Source organism: Moschus berezovskii, chromosome 16 (assembly GCF_049115385.1).
Source record: "Moschus berezovskii isolate FMDL1 chromosome 16, NW_MosBer_1.0, whole genome shotgun sequence".
NCBI classification, from domain to species: Eukaryota; Metazoa; Chordata; class Mammalia; order Artiodactyla; family Moschidae; genus Moschus; species Moschus berezovskii.
Window position 1 is genome coordinate 39,980,296 of NC_142475.1, and position 17,982 is coordinate 39,998,277.

Here is a 17,982-nt window from a genome sequence, read left to right on the forward strand (position 1 = left end):
GCGACCCCATGAATGGTAGCCCACGAGACTCCCCTGTCCATGGGATTTTCCACGCAAGAATACTGGAATGGGTTGCCATGCCCTCCTTCAGGGAATCTTCCTGATCTAGGTATCGCACCCGAGTCTCCTGCATCTCCTGCAATGCAGGTGGATTCTTTACCCACTGAGCCACAACTGCATGGGAGTATGTACAAATTATCTGTTGATTAAGATACAGAACATGTCAGAGATTTGGAATTCCTGATAACCTAGAGTCAGAGCTGAGGTAAAAGCTTACCCGGGGCATGTTACCATTTTCTGAGTATATAGTGAAAGAAGAAGTTGATGAGAGAGCATGCAAGATTTTCCAGGCTCCAAATGGAGCTTGACTCATCTGCGTGGAAATGGCCAGTGAAACATAGAGGAACTCACTGTTCTGCTAGATTAAGCCCACCCTAGTGCATGAAACAAAACAGAAACAAGAGACTGAGGCCTCGGTTCTGAGGATCTTCACTCCACTTCAGTTCAGTTCATTCAGTTCAGTTGCTCAGTCGTGTCCGACTCTCTGCGACCCCACTTACCTGCTGTAATAGAACCAGGCAACAGACAAGAAAAAAATGTGGGAACTGCTGTTGTGTACCTTTAAATAAACACAGTGACCCTATGTAACAGAACGCGGTTCAGTGAATGCTCAAATAAATCTGACCAATCAAAATAATTCCTCCTTTCTTGGTGGAATAGCTCTGATAGAAATGGACAGAGCTGGACTTGGGAGTGCGAAAGAGGTGCTTTCCCTCTTTTACAGGCTCTAAACTTCTTCAATTTTCCTATGATTTAAGCCTAATTAGAATTTGTGTACTTTTGAAAAAGGGTAGGTATTAAAATTAAGTAAGCCGAGAGTGTTAAGTGTGGGAAAAAATATAATAAACTGAAGGTAGAATTATTACCATGAGAATTACCAGAACTGTTTTTGTTCCAGAACTGCGCCTGCCATAGCATTTTAATTATGATTAGAATTAGATAGAAATTAACTTGCTGTCTCCATTTGATAATATTGCCAGAAACTTCCCTTGAGGAAATTTAAAATTATTTATTCTATGTAAATCTCTTCAAGTCCTTAATTTGAACCTTAAGATATAACACACAGTATCTACAAGCTGGCAATATTTTGACAATTCTGCCACTCTCTATTCTATCTCCTTTTCCTCTTTCCCTCCCCCACACCTCTTTCCACAAAGCTGGTTAATGGGCATATGACAAATAGTAGGTATCAAAGTCTTATATTCATTATAGGGGTTGAGACTGTGGACTCTCATAAAAACAGAGCCTTGATTTTAAATACTTACTAGCTGTATGACTATGAATAATTTAATCTTTCTGTGCCTCAGTTTGTTCATATGTAAAATATGTAATAATAGTGCCTGCCACTTAGGATTATTTTGAGGGGAAATTACAATTTTTTTTTTTAACACGGACCAGTCTTTTTTTTTAATTTGGTGTAATACTGCTTCTGTTTTATGTTTGGGTTTTTTGGCTGCGAGGCAGATGGGATCCTAGCTCATCTACCAGGAATTGAACCCACACTGGAAGCCGAAGTCTTACTGGACTGCCAGGGAAGTCCTTCTAATCGGTTGTAAAAACAGTTGTTTAGTATAGAGTAATCATAGTAAGTATTATTTTTCACTTCTTTGTATATATAACATTTAGTATTGGGATTCATAGTCTCAGAATCTAAAAAATATGTTGAGCTAAATGGAGAAAAAACAATCGTTACAGTAATTATCTCTTTACTTCCTCATTTTGTTTTTTTAGCTGAATACAAGAATCACAATTTCTTGACATTATCTGTTGTCAATGAACAGACTATAATAGACGGTAATATTATTTTTGAAAAGGCACTGAATAATTGAAACGAAGAAAACTAAGAAACAGTAGTAAATAAACTTTTTATTTTACCAATCCCAAGTGAAAGATGAATTTAATGATGATATATGTGAAAACTCTGGAGAAGTCACACCGAAAGAACCCCAACTACTTACAGCACACTTGAAATTCAAATGACAGTAAATGACTAATTCTTAAATCAAGAACCTTTCACTGAAATTAAAAACATTAATGCTTTCTTTTTCTTGCTTTCTGTAGGAGGTGAAAGAGTATTCAGTAGGTGTCAAGACTATTTTAAAAAGCAGGTTATGGTGATGATATTTCAGGAGCATAAAAATGCTAAGGCAGACCTCATAAAGATCTGTTTAAACTATGCTTAATAGAAACTTAGTGACTGAATGACTAACACACACACACAGAAACTTAGTGAATTACATTTCAACTGACCAACATAGTTACAGGAGAGAATTTTCTGTGAATTTTAGATTTTGTTGTTGTTTAGTTGCTCACTTGTGTCCAACTCTTTTTGGGACTTCATGGGCTATAGCCTACCAGGCTCCTCCATCTATGGGTCTCCCAGGTAAGAATACTGGAGCAGGTTGCCATTTCCTTCTCTAGGAAATCTTCCAAACTCAGGGATTGAACCTGGGTCTCCTGCATTGCAGGTAGATTCTTTACCATCTGAGCCATTAGGAAAGATACCAATGTCAACATTATGTCCATGCAAACTAGACTGGTATGTTACTTAACATACCATCAGCACTGTCAATGTTTGTTCATTAAGCAATGCAGTCCTTTAAGTAAGAGGCATGGTTCTCTGTAGAAGCTTATAGACACAAGATACACAAATGGGAATAGGGTAAAAAACATTATAGATTAAAAAAAAATTACACCTAGGAACTTATCTAATATGGTCATTTCTTTGGATTGAACAAAGAAATTCATGTCAGTTTTCCTGGTTCAGGCTCCAGTGAGGTCTCTGGGCAAATTGGTAACTAGAACAAGATTCAGGTCTATTTCCACTTTCGTGCTTACCTCTTACACGAGTCCAGTTCCTGCAGCACAGAGGAAAGCACTAGATTGGCCATGGCATGAAACAGGTTTGAAATCTGGCCGATACTTAATAACTGTGCACTTCTTAAATAGGCAATTTGCTGTTTCATGAACTTTAATTCCCTCCCACACCCTCTGCTGAATGAGTATAATCTTTTTTCTACCAACTCTAGAGAATTAGGGTGGTCTGAAGAGAATATGTATGTAAAAATGCTTTGAAAACTATTTAGTGCTTTAAAAATATTATTTATCATTATTATTTCAGGATGAGGGAAATCTCCCCTTCCTCTAATACATTCAGTTTTTATGACCAAGCTAGGTCTTCCAGAGAGCTGTGTAAAACTTGAACATTTTAACGATACCTGACAATGTTTAAATATTAAAAAATTATCCAAGCTGGCACATTTCTTCTTAAACAGTTCCAAAAGTAATGCATATATATTGAAATGAATTTGGAAATACAGAAGGAGATTAAAAGGCAGTAAGAGTCACCCTGACTCTGTTTCTTGAGTTAACCATTGATAAATGATTTTTTTAATTTTCTTTAGGTCTTTTTTCTCTATGTATATGACACTGAAAACCAAGCTGTAAATATGCATTGTGTATTATTTAACATTCTCTTCTCACTTATCATACTACAAAAAAACAATTTTAATTTATTAGTTTCTGTATTGTCTCCTATTCTAAGCATTTAAAAATACTTAATAGTGAAGGTTACCTGTGAGCTATTATGTAAAGCTCAGCATATAGTATAAATATATTATAATTCATATGCTTTATCCCTATGTTAATAAGTTCCATAGACAACTCCAATATTTATAGTTAAAGACCATGAAAAAAATTTAGTATTTTTAGATAAAAATAGTTAAATGGAGGGGATCTTCCTTACCCAGGGATCGAATGCCTGTCTCCTGCACTGCAGGCAGATTCTTTACCATCTAAGCCACCAGGAAAGCCACCAGGGAAGTCCCAAATAAAGACTACTTTATTTAAAAGCTGACATGAAACCTCTAGAAAACTTCCTTCTACTTAAGTGAGGTGGTAGATATATTACCAAAACACCACCGAAATATAGATTACAACTGAGTTTAAATAAAAATCTGAATACTTACCACAGAACTGTCATCTACCCATTATACTATTAATAATTGGTAACAGGAATATTATAGAGAATGAATGAACATTAATAGTCATATGTCAATGATCTTAGTAATTGTATGACTAATTACATACATGTAATGACTACAATGTAATCATATGACTACAATGATTTTGCAAAGGTTGAGTAGCAAACATCTGTGCATTTTTATTGTCAAAGACTGCCTGCCAACTGGCAATACATTTCATAGGCTATGGTTTAAAATATATCATTTACTGATAGCCAAGAGACATCTCAGTATGTCATTAATAGTGCAGAAGATCTAAACCAGGGATATTTTTGTCTCTATAATTTATTTGCAACAGCAGCTATTAGAAACCAGAATAATAACACTAATAACCTTCAAGTTAATTTTGACCCTACGTCATAGCAATTTCAATGGAAGTTAGCATATTCACATATGGAAGCAAAATTCCTAAACTATATAGTATTACAGTTGATGCAGTGTGTGTTTATGAAATATTAGATGTAGAATACTTCATTAAAATAATTAAGTGAAAACAATATAGAAATGTCATATTTGTGTCCTAGAAAGGATGCAGAAGGAATTTCTGATAGTATAGGTTAATACATGATTAATCATACCACATTTATTTATAAAGCATATAAACATTAGACATCTATAAGATATGTCTTTACCATCAAGAGAATATATTCCAGAATTAATTTTAAAAACTTTGCTTTTACTGTGCTTATGTTTTCTAATTGAGAAGTCTGCTCTTTAAGTATCTTTAAATCACAGAACTAATCAGATAGAAATCAAGAGGAAACCAACTCACAGATTTGTTAAAACTTTGTATAAAAATGCTATGAATCTAAGAATGGAAGAGGCAGAATTATTAATCAACAAGTGGCTATTTAAAAAAATCTAGTTAATAGTAAATTACCTGGGTTAGGGTGATGAGGAAGATCAAAATGAATATCAGACCAAGTTTGCTTCTTTTACTTGAAAAAATTACAGTATATTGGGTTGTCCTAATTTGGGTCTATGTAACTGCCAATCTCATGTTTCCAGCTTTACTATGAGAGTGATTTTTTTTAGGTACAAGTGTAGAAAGAAACCAGAAAGTTCCAAAGTGCAGTTTTCTTCCTCCCTTTCCCCAACAAAAAAAATGAGAAATACCTAACCAACAGAACTGATGGTTCCAAAAGGGGCAAATCTCTATTCTGAAACATAGTTCAAGTGAGAATGTTCCAAATTAGGATTCTGTGAGACATTGGAAATTATGGCGTGAAATATAGAATAAATTTCTAATGCGCCATAAAACATATTCCACAAAATAAAAGAGATAATGGAAGCCCAGAGCATTTAATGGATAAAATATAGTCAAATAAAACAGAAACATGTTCCAAGCTGAAAAGCAGCAATACTACTATTCTCACATAATTGTGCAGTAGTTATAACCCAGTAAGATCAGGTTTAAAAACACTTAAATATGTGTGCTGCTGCTGCTAAGTCACTTCAGTCGTGTCCGACTCTGTGTGACCCCATAGACGGAAGCCCACCAGGCTCCCCCGTCCCTGGGATTTTCCAGGCAGGAACACTGGAGTGGGTTGCCATTTCCTTCTCTATAAATCTACATATATATATATATATATATATGTAGAAATAACATATGTAGTACCTGAAATATATTGTATTCATATAGTAAAGAATCACTTTAAAATTTCAAAACTATTCTTTTAAGTTTTGAAAAATATACAGTGAAAACATAAATTTTCTTTGTAAAACTTGACTCTGGAAACAAAGATTATTCAAATGCTTCTCCAATAACTTGTTTATCTTAAATATAATCAAATATTTGAAACAAAAGACAGATGTTCATGAAAACAGACATGTATAATCCATACATGTATATATATATTAATAGACACATAAGTGTCTATTAAATATAATTATATATAATTAAATATAATTAATATATAATATGCATAAAATACTTAACTTACTATATAGCATTATATCCTGATAAACCCACCGCTAACTGAAAATATTATAAATTGCAAATACTTATACTACAACCAGGGCTTCCCTGGATGCTCAGATGGTAAAGAATCTGCCTGCATTGTGGGAGCCTGGGGTTCAACCCCTTGGTCCAGAAGATCTCCTGGAGAAGAGAATGGCTGCCCACTCCAGTATTCTTGCCTGGAGAGTTCCAGGGACAGAGGATCCTGGAGGACTACAGTCCATGGGGTCGCAAAGAGTCAGACGTGGCTGAGCAACTGACGCTAACGATAGTATACCCACAATCTACCAACCATCATAGTTGAGCATAGCGTACCTTCAACAGGCTCAGAACACTCACATTAGCCTACAGTTGGGCATAATCAACTAATGCAAGCCTATTTTATAACATATTGAACATCTCATTTGTTTTATTGAACACTACTGAATGTGATAAACAAAATGGTTGTAAAGTGTGTCAGTTGTGATGCATGGCTGACTGGGAGCAGAAGCTAGCTGCTGCTGCTGAGCATCACCAGAAAGCATCAAGCTGCATATTGCAAGCTTGGGAAAAGATTAAAATTCAAAAAATATTTTTTCCACTAAGTGAGTATCACTTTTGCACCATCGTAAATCTGAAGAATCGTTAAGTTGAACCATTAGAAGTTGGGGAATGTCTATATATATAATTTCTGTATAATATTTGTGTATACATGTATGCACATGTATATTTAAAACAGGAATTTTCACTGTGTGCAACATATTATCTGAAGATCAGATTTTACACAAAATCTATGCATCAAGCCTTTGGTGACTAACTAATGAATTCAGCATTCAAACAGGGATTAAAAATATTGGTTTAGGAAGTAAGGACACACTTTTAAAAATTTCTTATACTTTTTACTTACAAGAATAAGGTTAGGTATATATGATTTGTGGTTTCCCAAGTGGCACAGTGGTAAAGAACCCGCCTGCCAAATCAGGAGACATGGGTTCGATCCTTGGGTCAGGAAGAGCTCCTGGAGTAAGAAATGGCAACCCACCCACTCCAGTATTCTTGCCTGGAGAATTTCCATGGACAGAGGACCCTGGTAGGCTACAGTCCATGGGGTCGCAAAGAGGTGGACACACTGAGCACGCATGCATGCACATGCTCACATGCACACACACACAGGACTAGACTCTAACAATAGAAATAAATTACTGCCAATTTGGCCAGAGCTATTTATCACCACAAAATGCTCACCTGTTGAACAACTACGGCTCATATATTAAATGGAAGGTTTTAGGCACTTTTTGTATTTGTTTGCCTAAACCAAATGATTCATATCGTGCACTGTAGCCTACCAGGCTTCTCTGTCCATGGGATTCTCCAGGCAAGAATACTGGAGTGGGTTACCGCTTCCTTCTCCAGGGGATCTTCCCGACCCAGGGATCGAACCCGGGTCTCCCACATTGGAGGCAGACGCTTTTACCTCTGAGCCACCAGGGAAGCCCAAAAGTCACATAAAAATATAAAATTATGTGCTTTTCAAGCTAAACAAAATTGTTATCACACTAAAGCATGTCTGTGTACTAAAAGTACAGTTGTTATAGGCAGGTGTTTCTGGTACTAGTTTTCATATTAATTGAGGCTTTATTTTTTTATTTCTGTTTAAACGTGTTGCTAGTGATTGAATCTACTCAGTGGCACATAGTAATGAACAGTACTCCATTAAAATTCTTACATGTACGCTCTAAATTCTTTGAGATTAAGTAAAATAGAAAGATACCACATACCAAGAAGATTTCTTTGTATATGATGTACAGTAGAGTTACAGATTAATTTTCCTTTTTGGACAACTTAATGATATCGATTAACATTTTAAGAAACATAAATAGTTACACATTTAAAAAATAGGTTGGGGTACAAGGCAAAGAGCGGGATTATCTTTAAAGACGTTTGTTCGAGGAAGTGAATGTTAACAAGACTTTAGTTGCCTTCTCTCCAGAGTTTCAACTATTACAAAAAAATTAAATGGTCAATTATTGCTTTTAAGACAGAGAACAATTCCCACTTTCTATAACATTAACTTCTGAAATCAACACCCATATTCAACAACCTTGATATCATGTCTGATAATGAGTCAGTGAAAAGAGTGACTAGACATATGGTACAATTCAGAAAGAGAGTAAGATGCCAACTGAATTTTCCCAACTCATCCAATCAACTACTTGCAGAATTAAAAATAGAAGCTAAGTCTAATTCCCACAGCTTCTGCCAGATCAGAGCCTGACATCTTTGCACTGCAGTAGCTCCAACCTCTCCTGCCACTCGGATTACCTTTATTGAGACACCTTCCCATGAAGTTCAGTCATTTCAAGGCTTGGTTTAAAATAGAGAGAAGTAGGAAGAGGTTCACAAATTTGGGGAACAATTGTGGTAATGAGATCTCATTGTAAATTGAGCAGAAAAATTAAAACGATAAAAGCTGGGAACATTTATTAAACCTTACTATGTTATAAATTCTTCTTTATGTTACCTTCTTTAATCTTCATGACAACCCTATGATTTTCCTGTTTAAATGTCAAGAAACAACTCACAGTGGTTAAGTAACTTACCCTAGGTCATAGAGACAGAAAACAGTAGGGGTAGGATTAAAACTAGGTGGGGTTCAAGGTTCAAATTCACTTCCTGAAAGACATGATTTGGACATAAACAGGAGCCCAAACTCCCCAAAATAAATAGAAAATTAAAGAGAGAAAGGGAAGAGGAGGCCTAGTGATAAGCAAACCTTGAAGATAATGTTTAGAACTTTTTGATTGATCTTAAAAGTGACCAAAAGCTAGCTGCCTGAGAGTTTCAAGAATAAAACTGTTATTAAATTAGACAAACAAAAAAACTATTTTATTTTACACTCATGTACTTTGAAATCAACCAGATTGTTTTCCTTTCATTAACACTGTACTGCCATTTTATTTCATTTTCCATTTCATTTATTAAGAGGTAATTCAAACACAAGTATTTTACCTGAACAGTTTACTGATTTTCTTTCTTTTTTTTTTTCTTTTACTCTGACCAAGATGCCAATCTTCCTCCCCTTATTGAATGGACTTTTTAATATCAGCTTATTTTAGTGTCAGATTTTAATTTATGTAGTGAAATAGTGACTTCACAAATACGGAAATCTTTAAAATTTGACTGGCTTTAAGTCTGAATTTAGATTTGGTGAGTCTGATGGATTATTCTCAGTGACTACTGGGTACAACCAATTCAAATTCAACATTATTTCTGCAAGTCCCAGAAGCATTAAATTTTGTGAATGGAGAGAGAGCTTTAGCACCCTGGTTGTTTTTCACTACACTTTGATTACCAGAGAACCCAAGTGTGAAACCTCATGGAGAAGAACTGTAAAAAAACCCCTAAAGGTAGCACTGATTTCTATTTATTCACACTCTGCAGTATACAACAAAAGGAACAAAGCAGGTTGTATTGCTGTTACTATTGTAATGACCAAGAATCCTCAGTCTCATAGTCATGGCAGTCCATTAAGATATGGGCTTGTTGATTAGCTAGGCCAAAGTTAGAATGATTGTTTTACGTCTGTTTTTTAATGAGCACTTGATTAGACAGCAATAAGGACAAAATAGGGGAAATGTCTGTTAATAGGTTCCTCCATCCCAATCAACTAAAGAAACAGTATACTTTAAATATTGCTGTGAAATGTCTAGGGTGTGTCTGCCTGTATTCTTGCAACCCTTCACCTTTATGTAGCTTTTCAAAAATATGTTATAACATGTTGCTTCATCCTTGTCCTTGTAGCGTGTTAATGTCTAACTAAGTAAAGTGTGATGCAATCCCCAGCAAGCTCTCAGTTTCTCCTTTCTGGGACAATGCAAATAAAGACAGCCTTCTTCTAGGGAAGGTAGTTGAAAGTTTTGCCAGTTGTGTTCTCACTTCAGATATTCCAACATTACGTAGTTTAGCTTAAATAAGATACTCGCATCTTTGGGATATAATTATTTTGTTTCGAAATAAAGTTTAAAAGATACTCTAAAGAGAATATAAGAAAAAACAACAAAAGATATACCATAATGCAGGTACATAAATATGAAATAAGGTAGTTTTAGATTAAAAATTTATCTATTTTTAAAATTAATTTAATTGAAATCTTAGATTTCACTTAAAATTGGCTAAAATGGTAAACTTTATGTTATGGGACATTTTACCAAAATAAAAATAAACTATAAAATAAAGTAAAAATTTACCTCATATTAGGCATATTATGAAGTTTCCATAAACTTGCATTTATTTTAGGAACTTATACAGCTATTTTCATATTTTGGGACATATAAAGAAAGCAAAGTTCCAATAATTTGGCCATCTGATACACAGAGCCGACTCATTTGAAAAGACACTGATGCTGGGAAAGATTGAAGGCAGGAGGAGAAGGGGACGTCAGAGGACAAGATGGTTGGATGGCACCACTGATTCAATGGACATGAGTTTGAGCAAGCTCAGGGAGATGGTGGAGGACGGGGAGCCTGACGTGCTGCCGTCCATGGGTCATAAAGAGTCGGTCAGACACGACTAAGTGACTGAACAACAAGAAAGCAACAGTTTAAGTAGTCTTCTTTTGAGTTCTTTCTCTCCATCTTTCCTTCTCTCTCTGTTTTTTCTAGGTTAATGGTCTTCTCACACCTGTCTTTGAACACTAGCATCAGTAGGAAGCAGTTAGCTCATAATGGTTTCCTTAAGTATCAGCTAAAAATCTTAATGTACTTTTATCCTGGTAATTGTTTTAAAACCTGAGGGTGATGTAATTTCTTGGCAAAAGCAAATATATTACTGTAGATAGCATTATTAGAAAGAAATAGTAACTTTCAGGCAGACATCCATCCATCCTAAGGAAACTGAATATATTTCAGAGTAGACTACACCACTCAATTGCTGGCAATGCTCTTCCACATATTTGGCAGCATAGTACTGCAAGTCTGAGAGCTGTTTCTTTTTTGTAAAAATGATTTTGATTGGAAAATCCTAAATAAATCATTTGGAATGTACAACATTTAGAGCTCCTTCTGGGATTCCTTTTCTGTGAATCAAGGTTCTTTGACTCACTATCCTCCTTGGCACTTGCTTCCTAGTCTTCTCAGCTACCTTTGTGCCAGTGCTAGTGAAGAGTTCTGATTTTAGGTCCTAAAGCTGGGATAACAATAAAAGGAAAACCTCATCTCAAGTACTGGAAATATCTGGGCTATAAAGGACATACATGTTGTCAAAGTAAGCCCAGAGTGTGGTGACATCACCAAGGTCATTCCTGGCTCTACTCGCCCTCACAGGAGGAACAACCAAAAATTATTTGGAAACAGGACACCATCTGAGAGAATCCTCGAACACAGAGGTGAGACTGAAGCACCTTCGCACCACAAAGAGCAAGACAGACTGTATTTAGACTGCATTGCTCCTCCCCCAGGCCAGTGGAGCACCACTGAAGGTCTGGTTCTTCCAGTAGAAGAGAACTGGGGGACAGCCAGCATCACCCCTAGCATTGGGGTAGCTTTGTGAGAGCCACTACTCTGATCTGCTCCACTGGGCTTGCAGGGGAATCTGCGTGGCTTGACCACTGAAAGTTAAGACTGTGATGAAGGGGTAAGGGACATGCAACAGCCAGCACATGGATTGTGACAGAATTCATACCTGCAGTGCCCAAGTAATGATCACAACTAGTGTCTTTGTTCATCTATAGAGCCAGGTTAGGGTGCACTACAACCAGGGAAATCAGAGGGGTCCATGCTGCTGCTGCTGAGTCACTTCAGTCGTGTCCGACTCTGTGTGACCCCATAGACGGAAACCCACCAGGCTCCCCCTTCCCTGGGATTCTCCAGGCAAGAACACTGGAGTGGGTTGCCATTTCCTTCTCCAATGTATGAAAGTGAAAAGTGAAAGTGAAGTCGCTCAGTCGTGTCCGACTCTCAGCGACCCCACGGACTGCAGCCTACCAGGCTCCTCCATCCATGGGATTTTCTAGGCAATAGTACTGGAGTGGCTTGCCATTGCCTTCTCCGAGAGGGGTCCATATCCACCTGATTTTCATATAGCCCTAGAGCCTGGTTTGCCTACCCCCAGGGAAAGAGCACAGTCGCAGCCTACCAATGTGGAGAGTGTCTTCCGGCCATCTGAACAAAAGGGCTGGCAATAAATCCTTGAAGCTGTGTGGCCCTATGGCACTCTAACCAAGAGGCAGGCAAGCACAGCAATCACCCCCAAAGCAAAGAGTACCAGGTGTGGAGGGTTCCTATAGTATGCTTAGGCAGGGAGATTAATTCTTAGCCAAGGCTGAGAATAGCTCCCAGCTCCTCCCAACTGGGGAGCCTATTTGAGAAATTAAGGGTAGCTGGAGTGGCCCTTCCCCAGTTCACCCATCCCCCCATCTTCACTCTGTGAAGACAGTCTTCCTGCCCCAAATGACTAGAAGGGTTGGTGACAACTCCTAGAAATTGTGTGGCCCAGCAGTGAGCAAGCCTAGAGAAGGCACAGCTGATAGTTTGCAAAGAAAAGCCAGTGGCCTTGTTCAGTCAGAGAACCTGGCACGTGGATCAGGTTGAATTAAGACAACAAAAGAGCTTAACTGGCTTTAAAGTTGCTTCTCCTGCTGCTGTGCCTGGGCAGGGAATTTAATTCATAGCCCTACTCATCACTGGAAAAAAGACTTCAGTCTGACCAACCAGGAGTCTAACCAGAGCACATGGGAAGCTGTATAGCCCATTCAATAGCCCAAGATACAGTGGCACTTGACCCCACCTGCAGAGCAAAACCAGTGTCTTCACCTGACCAGGGAATTCAGTGCACGCACTGGCCTGACTTGGGTCCCCAAACTATAGGTTCTGTGTGCTGTCCTGGTGTCCTGCCAAGAAACTAATTCATAGCCCCATATACTACTGAATATAATTACCAGTAAAGTCTGGAGGAGAGTCAAATTAATCGAGTATCCAGATACCCATGTAAGGAATCAAGGATCACAAAAAATTAGGCAAATATGAAACCACCAAAGGAAACTAATAAAGCTCCAATAAATGACCTTAAAAAAGTAAGATCTAGGAACTGTCAAAGAATTCAGAATAATCCTCTTAAGGAAGTTTAGTAAACTACAAAAAAACATAGACAGCTAACCAAAATTAGGAAAAATAATAGTGAACAAGACAAGATGTTTGACAAGCAAATAAAAATATAAAAAAAAAAACAACCCAGGAATACTAGAATTAAAAAGTACAATAACAATAACTGAAGAATTCAATAGAGTATCAAAGGTAGATTCAACCATGCAGAAGAAAGGATTAGTAGACTAGAGGATAAGACATTAGAAATTACCCAATGAAAGAACAAAAGAAAAAGAATAAACGATATACATGTTATGGGAATTCCAGGAGAAAAGAGAGGAAAGGACAGAAAGTATACTTAAAGCAATAATGGTTGAAAACGTCCCAAACCTGGGATGACAAATGGATATCCAGATCCATGAGGCCCAAATGACCCCAAATAGGTTGGACTCAAATATGGCTACATTGAGACACATTGTAATTAAATTGTCAAGTCAAAGACAAAGAAAGAATTTTAAGAGCAGCAAGAGAAAAGATAAAAGGTACATATAAGGGAACTCTGGGATAATTGGATATTCACACGTAAAAGAAAGAAACTGGACCAATAAATCTTATAACACTCACAAAATTAACTTGGATTAAAGACTCAGGTGTAAGGCCAGAAACTATGAAACTGCTAGAAGAAAACATAAGCATAAAGCTCATTATATATTACAGGGGTCTTGGTAATGACTTTTCAGATAAGTGGAAGTTTTGTTTTATGATGCTTACTATGTTTTTTAATATGGATGAGCCAATATCCATTTAAGGGCATGTAAGTTCACAATAACTTTTGCTGAATACGACTATTTGAATGTTCACTATTTATTTATTATATAAGGATTTTAAACAAATAAAGTGGTACTTGCAGACATTATTTAGAGCCTAACTTGGCTTTTGTTTGACTTCCAAGGTAGCACAGTAGCGAAGAATCTGCTTGCCAGTGCAGGAGATGCCAGAGATTCAGGTTTGATCCCTGGGTTGGGAAGATCCCCTGGAGAAGGAAATGGCAACCCACTCCTGTATTCTTGCCTGAAAAAAATTTCATGGACAGAGGAGGCTGGTGGGCTACAGTCCATAGTGTTGCAAAGAGTCAGCACAACTGAGTGACTAAACACACACACACACCCAACTTGGCTATTAGAGTAGGTGGATACATACCCCTGGAAAATAATAACTCATTTCTTCCCTAAAATCAAATTGCTGAACATCTAGTTTTCATATACATAGCTAAGCACTGTATTATGAGTTGCAGGTAATAAAGAGTTGTTAGTCACAGACTGCTCTCTAGGGCTGTCGTAATTACTAGAGCAGATCATGTTCAAAATAAAAGGCAGACCAAAATGGAAAATGCCATAGGAATTCAGACAAGGGAGAAACACATCTGAGACACGAAGGAAGGTGGGTAGGCTTATGGAGAAGGCTTCATGGAAGAAGCAGTATAAGATGTGAGTAAGTTTCCAACATGTAGCAGGGGGAGTGAATGGAACAAAGAACGCATACGGGTGTGATGTCATGGGGCACAAACTGGAATAAAGGCTGCTTGGTCTAGGCTGGTCATGGGGTAATTTAAGGTGATTTGTAAGAAACTAAAAAAAAATTCCATGGTCAGAGGAGCCTGGCGGGCTACAGTCCAAGGTATCACATAGTCAGACATGACAGAGCATGCATGCATAATGACAACAAAGTTACTGATAACACTGACCACCCACCAGACTAAATACATTTTTACTTGATTGGAAAGCAACAGACTGATTTCAAATTTATCTTGTCAAAACTACAAAACCTTCCTACAGTTCATTTAACATCTAATAGTGCACACCCTTCTATTTGGTGTTCCTCCTCCTTAATACCAGGTGATTAATTTTTCCTTTCTCTGGGAAACACTTCAAAAAAAAAGGAAATAAAGTCATAAATCAGTTTCAGTCAGGATATCACACAACTGTTTCTTCCCAAGGCTTTGAATTTAGAAACTTTCCTCAGAAATTGTTTAAATGTAACAAGGTCTAAGTTCAGAAATCCCTTAAATTTATTTATCTTACTTAGTTGCACTACAATAGGAAATTATATTTTCTATCTGGTTTTCTTTCTTCCCTAAAGGCTTCTCCAACTGTAATCTATAACTTAGTGCATTCATCTCACCTGTAAAATCACTGGCAGGTAAGATGATTTTAGGCAGCACCAGTCCCCTAGTCCTGACCCACTTGCCAAACAATTCAGATTCTTCAGAAACCAAGTAACAGGCACTTTCAATTTATAACCATCATTAGCATATTTCCATGTGCTATCTTCAACATAAATATGCCTTTTAAAATTACCGAAATTTTTATTGTACTTAAGATCAATTGCACGAACCTGTATTTCTTAGACCGTGGGCTATTCTTTCAAAAATGAAATATTATTTGCTATGCTTTTCACTTATTACTCAGAATAATTATTCATATCGTTAAATATTTTACGATTAGGTAAGAAGGGTCGTTTAAAAGAAAGGGTTTTGCTGTTTTTGTTCTTTGTTTCCCTGTCTAGTTGATGTGCTGTGTCAAAATTGCAGAATCTTCAAAATTTAATATCTCAAACCCAAACCACATTCAACGGATAATAATAATAACAATAACAAGCGGAAAAAATTTTCAGTCCAAAGGTTTTCATGATTCGGAGGAACAGTTCCTGGAGTGGACCACTTGGAGTGAAATTCCACCCCCCACCTACTCCTTCTGCCTCATATACTGAAGGTAGGAACAAAGAAACCAACTCAAATCTTTCCACAGTGTATTTATAAATAGAGAGTCTGTAATCAGAAAAACAATAATGATATATAATAGAGGTAACATGATTTTGCAGAACCAGTATCTTTGTCTAAAAGCCATATTAAAAAAAAAAGGTTAACAATTTTTTAGCTATAAAACCCTGGTCCTCTTTTTCATTGATCTCCTCTCTCAATGTGTTAAAATTGCAGGGCTTTGGAGTCAAATTGTCTCTATCATCTCAAACGTAAAGAGAATAAATGTCTTTCTAAATAGAATATTATTAACACACAGACACCACAGTTTGGCTTATTGCAACTGTTCTCAGTTGGGGAAGTGGCACATTTGCAATTCCCATCACAGCCATCTTAACCATTTCACATAATATCATTCAAATGCACGTCCTTAGGTGGGCCACAGGAATGGGCACTTGAGCTCAGTAGCAAGGCGTCTGTGGGGAAATCCGAGGTCGGAACCCCTAAAAACTTGAGGATGCCCCAATAACCCGAGGCTTACACTGGCCAGCTCCCCTGTCTTTCTCACTGCCTGTGGGGAAAGCCTCCGGAAACTCTTTTGAGGTATTGGGGGAATCCCAGGACAAACGCATTGCTTGCTTTGGCCGGAGGACTTGCTTCATACCCTACCCAGCTAGGTGTCTCACAGCCTTCTAAAAAAGGCTTCAAGAAAAACGGGATAGGATGGCATTCACATCGCTACTTCCACCTGTTCTTAGGCACAGGAGCAAAACACGTTGGGTATAGCTCTCTTTCTCACAGCCCGAGGATTCTGCTGTCCTCGAAACCCTTCTGGGGTAGCTGCAGTGACTCCAACGAAGCGAGTTATTGGAAACCATGTTGGTACTGGGCTGAAAGGATTTTTTCCATGCCCTGTATTTGGGGGAAGGACACAAGTAACAATCCAAACGTGGTGGAGGGAAATGCCCTTTCTGAGTCCTTGACAAAATCAGTCATGGGAAAGAGGTGATGGACAGGGGCTGACAAGAGCTGGCCGGTGGATAGCCACATAATCCACGGGGGGGAAATCAACTAAACGATTGACAAGAGAAATGAAGGGAAAAGTGCAGTCAAGTGCTGCACAACCCAAGCTGAACTCCAGAAGGCAAGTTTCACCTCTAATCTGAGACTCTTTCTAAGGGTTAGGTGTTGAAGCGGGCGTTTGACGTCGAAATGTGCATGGAACCCATTCTGAGCACTGGAAAGGGAGAAGACGGAGGAAGGCAAAAGAACAGGGAAGATTTTCAATGACTTCTCCAGGCTCCTGCCAAGGACCTGCTGCTCACAAACCAGAAAACACCCAAGCGAAGGTTGAAGGCAGCAACGTTAAAAGTGCAACTCAAAATTATTTTACATTTAGAATACTCTTTCAATATCTAAGTGAGTCTGCCATTGCAACGGTCGAGTATCTTTAATAAGAATATAGAGGCTGACCGCCTTCTTTGTCTGCCCAAAAACACCGCTCCTCCGATCTCAAGCACTTGATTAACATTTCCAGTCGTTGCTCCTTCACCCGAATACAGAATGCAGCAGAGACAGTCGCCTTCTTCCCAGGGTGTCACAAACCCCATTATTAACCGAGCGCGGAGCACCGCGCAGCGTGGCCGAGGCTAACGACAGCCCGGCAGCTTACCTTCTCGGGCGCGATCGAGGCAGCGCACGTCCCAGGCGTCCGCTGCCCCGGGTTGCAGTGCCGCCGCGCCGGGAGCTGCGCGGTCAGCTCGGCCGGCCCCCTCCCCACCTGCCAGCTGCTGCAGCCGCTCCCGCCGCCGAGCTCCGGCCGCATGAAGTCATCCCCCGCCCTGGGCCGGATCGCCACACTCCGCGCCAGCCGCGGGGGGAGAGGGACCTCTCCCGGCTGCGGGCACCCGAGCCCGGAAACTGCGCCCGACGATCGCCCAGGTTCCCGGCTTGGGGATTATTTTCTGTGACTGCTTTTTACTGAAGAAGCGTCGCCGGAAGGTGGCCCGAGAGAGAAGAGGCCGAGAGATTCTCTCTGCAGAGCGCCTCTTCCCCGAGCGCTCCCCTGTCACTGCCGCCTCATGGACAGCTCCATTCCGGCGTGTGGGTTTCCCACCCTCCTCA

The 17,982-nt window shown here is 38.7% G+C and overlaps 1 protein-coding gene across 2 annotated transcripts in view; it reads right to left on the reverse strand.

Annotated features, from left to right (window-relative positions):
* PKIA (cAMP-dependent protein kinase inhibitor alpha) overlaps positions 1–17,685 on the reverse strand; it is a 96,594-nt gene extending 78,909 nt beyond the window's left edge. For both annotated transcript variants that reach the window (XM_088844778.1, XM_088844779.1), the window contains exon 1: positions 17,531–17,685. The gene's annotated coding sequence lies outside the window, so the exon portion shown is untranslated. The remainder of the gene's footprint in view (positions 1–17,530) is intronic.
* Positions 17,686–17,982: the final 297 nt, after the last annotated feature.